The following is a 4,924-nucleotide window of genomic DNA, read 5'->3' on the forward strand; positions in this document are numbered from 1 at the left end:
TATGATAGGATAGACGATAGGATATGATAGAAGATAGGATAGGATCGAGGATAGGATAGGACAGAGGATAGGATAGGATAGAGGATAGGATAGTATATAGGATAGGATAGAGGATAGGATAAGATAGAGGATAGGATAGGATAGAGGATAGGACAGGATAGAGGATAGGATACCATAGAGGATACGAATGGATAGGATAGAGGGTAGGATAGGATAGAGGATAGGATAGGATAGAGGATAGGATAGGATAGAGGATAGGATATGATAGAGGATAGGATAAGATAGAGGATAGGATAGGATAGAGGATAGGATACGATAGAGGATACGAATGGATAGGATAGAGCATAGGATACGATACAGGATAGGATAGGGGATTGGATAGGATAGAGGATAGGATAGGATAGAGGATAGGATATGATAGAGGATAGGATAGAGGATAGGATAGGATAGAGGATAGGATATGATAGAGGATAGGACAGGATAGATGATAGGATAGGATAGAGGATAGGATAAGATAGAGGATAGGATAGGATAGAGGATAGGATTGGATAGAGGATAGGATACGATAGAGGATACGAAAGGATAGGATAGAGGGTAGGATAGGGTAGAGGATAGGATAGGATAGAGGATAGGATAGGATAGAGGATAGGATAGGATAGAGGATAGGATAGGATAGAGGATAGGATAGGATAGAGGATAGGATAGGATAGAGGATACGATACGATAGAGGATACGAATGGATAGGATAGAGGGTAGGATAGGATAGAGGATAGGATAGGATAGAGGATAGGATAGGATAGAGGATAGGATAGGATAGAGGATAGGATAGGATAGAGGATAGGATAAGATAGAGGATAGGATAGGATAGAGGATAGGATAGGATAGAGGATAGGATACGATAGAGGTTACGAATGGATAGGTTAGAGGGTAGGATAGGATAGAGGATAGGATAGGATAGAGGATAGGATAGGATAGAGGATAGGATATGATAGAGGATAGGATAGGATAGAGGATAGGATAGGATAGAGGATAGGATAGGAAAGAGGATAGGATAAGTTAGAGGATATGATAGGATAGAGGATTGGATAGGATAGAGGATAGGATATGATAGAGGATAGGATAGGATAGAGGATAGGATAAGATAGAGGATAGGATAGGAAAGAGGATAGGACAAGTTAGAGGATATGATAGGATAGAGGATAGGATAGGATAGAGGATAGGATAGGATAGAGGATGGGATAGGATAGAGGAGAGGATACGATAGAGGATAGGATAGGATAGGATAGTGGGTAGGATAGGATAGAGGATAGGATAGGATAGAGGACAGGATATGATAGAGGATAGGATAGGATAGAGGATAGGATAGGATAGATGATATTATAAGATAGAGGATATGATAGGATAGACGATAGGATAGGATAGAAGATAGGATAGGATCGAGGATAGGATAGGACAGAGGATAGGATAGGATAGAGGATAGGATAGTATATAGGATAGGATAGAGGATAGGATAAGATAGAGGATAGGATAGGATAGAGGATAGGACAGGATAGAGGATAGGATACGATAGAGGATACGAATGGATAGGATAGAGGGTAGGATAGGATAGAGGATAGGATAGGATAGAGGATAGGATAGGATAGAGGATAGGATATGATAGAGGATAGGATAGGATAGAGGATAGGATAAGGTAGAGGATAGGATAGGATAGAGGATAGGATAGGGTGGAGGATAGGATACGATAGAGGATACGAATGGATAGGATAGAGCATAGGATACGATAGAGGATAGGATAGGGGATTGGATAGGATAGAGGATAGGATAGGATAGAGGATAGGATATGACAGAGGATAGGAGAGGATAGAGGATAGGCCAGGATAGATGATAGGTTGGGATAGAGGATAGGATACGATAGAGGATAGGATTGGAAATAGGATAGGATAGGATAGAGGATAGGATACGATAGAGGATACGAAAGGATAGGATAGAGGGTAGGATAGGATAGAGGATAGGATAGGATAGAGGATTGGATAGGATAGAGGATAGGATATGATAGAGGATAGGATAGGATAGAGGATAGGATAGGATAGAGGATAGGATAGGATAGAGGATAGGATAGAGGATAGGATAGGATAGAGGATTTTATAGGATAGAGGATAGGATATGATAGAGGATAGGATAGGATAGAGGATAGGATAGGATAGAGGATTGGATAGGATAGAGGATAGGATATGATAGAGGATACGATAGGATAGGATAGAGGACAGGATAGGATAGCTGATAGGATAGGATAGAGGATAGGATAAGATAGAGGATAGGATAGGATAGAGGATAGGATAGGATAGAGGATATTATAAGATAGAGGATATGATAGAATAGACGATAGGATATTATAGAAGATAGGATAGGATCGAGGATAGGATGCGACAGAGGATAGGATAGGATAGAGGATAGGATAGTATATAGGATAGGATAGAGGATAGGATAAGATAGAGGATAAGATAGGATAGAGGATAGGATAGGAAAGAGGATAGGACAAGTTAGAGGATATGATAGGATAGAGGATAGGATAGGATAGAGGATAGGATAGGATAGAGGATAGGATAGGATAGAGGATAGAGGATAGAGGATAGGATAGGATAGAGGATAGGATAGGATAGAGGATAGGATAGGATAGAGGATACGATAGGATAGGATAGAGGATACGATAGGATAGGATAGAGGATAGGATAGGATAGAGGATAGGATAGGATAGAGGATAGGATAGTATATAGGATAGGATAGAGGATAGGATAAGATAGAGGATAAGATAGGATAGAGGATAGGACAGGATAGAGGATAGGATACGATAGAGGATACGAATGGATAGGATAGAGGGTAGGATAGGATAGAGGATAGGATAGGATAGAGGATAGGATAGGATAGAGGATAGGATAGGATAGAGGATATTATAAGATAGAGGATATGATAGGATAGACGATAGGATATGATAGAAGATAGGATAGGATCGAGGATAGGATAGGACAGAGGATAGGATAGGATAGAGGATAGGATAGTATATAGGATAGGATAGAGGATAGGATAAGATAGAGGATAGGATAGGGTAGAGGATAGGACAGGATAGAGGATAGGATACCATAGAGGATACGAATGGATAGGATAGAGGGTAGGATAGGATAGAGGATAGGATAGGATAGAGGATAGGATAGGATAGAGGATAGGATATGATAGAGGATAGGATAAGATAGAGGATAGGATAGGATAGAGGATAGGATACGATAGAGGATACGAATGGATAGGATAGAGCATAGGATACGATACAGGATAGGATAGGGGATTGGATAGGATAGAGGATAGGATAGGATAGAGGATAGGATATGATAGAGGATAGGATAGAGGATAGGATAGGATAGAGGATAGGATATGATAGAGGATAGGACAGGATAGATGATAGGATAGGATAGAGGATAGGATAAGATAGAGGATAGGATAGGATAGAGGATAGGATTGGATAGAGGATAGGATACGATAGAGGATACGAAAGGATAGGATAGAGGGTAGGATAGGATAGAGGATAGGATAGGATAGAGGATAGGATAGGATAGAGGATAGGATAGGATAGAGGATAGGATAGGATAGAGGATAGGATAGGATAGAGGATAGGATAGGATAGAGGATACGATACGATAGAGGATACGAATGGATAGGATAGAGGGTAGGATAGGATAGAGGATAGGATAGGATAGAGGATAGGATAGGATAGAGGATAGGATAGGATAGAGGATAGGATAGGATAGAGGATAGGATAGGATAGAGGATAGGATAAGATAGAGGATAGGATAGGATAGAGGATAGGATAGGATAGAGGATAGGATACGATAGAGGTTACGAATGGATAGGATAGAGGGTAGGATAGGATAGAGGATAGGATAGGATAGAGGATAGGATAGGATAGAGGATAGGATATGATAGAGGATAGGATAGGATAGAGGATAGGATAGGATAGAGGATAGGATAGGAAAGAGGATAGGATAAGTTAGAGGATATGATAGGATAGAGGATTGGATAGGATAGAGGATAGGATATGATAGAGGATAGGATAGGATAGAGGATAGGATAAGATAGAGGATAGGATAGGAAAGAGGATAGGACAAGTTAGAGGATATGATAGGATAGAGGATAGGATAGGATAGAGGATAGGATAGGATAGAGGATGGGATAGGATAGAGGAGAGGATACGATAGAGGATAGGATAGGATAGGATAGTGGGTAGGATAGGATAGAGGATAGGATAGGATAGAGGACAGGATATGATAGAGGATAGGATAGGATAGAGGATAGGATAGGATAGAGGATATTATAAGATAGAGGATATGATAGGATAGACGATAGGATAGGATAGAAGATAGGATAGGATCGAGGATAGGATAGGACAGAGGATAGGATAGGATAGAGGATAGGATAGTATATAGGATAGGATAGAGGATAGGATAAGATAGAGGATAGGATAGGATAGAGGATAGGACAGGATAGAGGATAGGATACGATAGAGGATACGAATGGATAGGATAGAGGGTAGGATAGGATAGAGGATAGGATAGGATAGAGGATAGGATAGGATAGAGGATAGGATATGATAGAGGATAGGATAGGATAGAGGATAGGATAAGGTAGAGGATAGGATAGGATAGAGGATAGGATAGGGTGGAGGATAGGATACGATAGAGGATACGAATGGATAGGATAGAGCATAGGATACGATAGAGGATAGGATAGGGGATTGGATAGGATAGAGGATAGGATAGGATAGAGGATAGGATATGACAGAGGATAGGAGAGGATAGAGGATAGGACAGGATAGATGATAGGTTGGGATAGAGGATAGGATACGATAGAGGATAGGATTGGAAATAGGATAGGATAG

Source organism: Halictus rubicundus, unplaced genomic scaffold (genome assembly GCF_050948215.1).
Source record: "Halictus rubicundus isolate RS-2024b unplaced genomic scaffold, iyHalRubi1_principal scaffold0041, whole genome shotgun sequence".
In the NCBI taxonomy this organism is placed as follows: domain Eukaryota; kingdom Metazoa; phylum Arthropoda; class Insecta; order Hymenoptera; family Halictidae; genus Halictus; species Halictus rubicundus.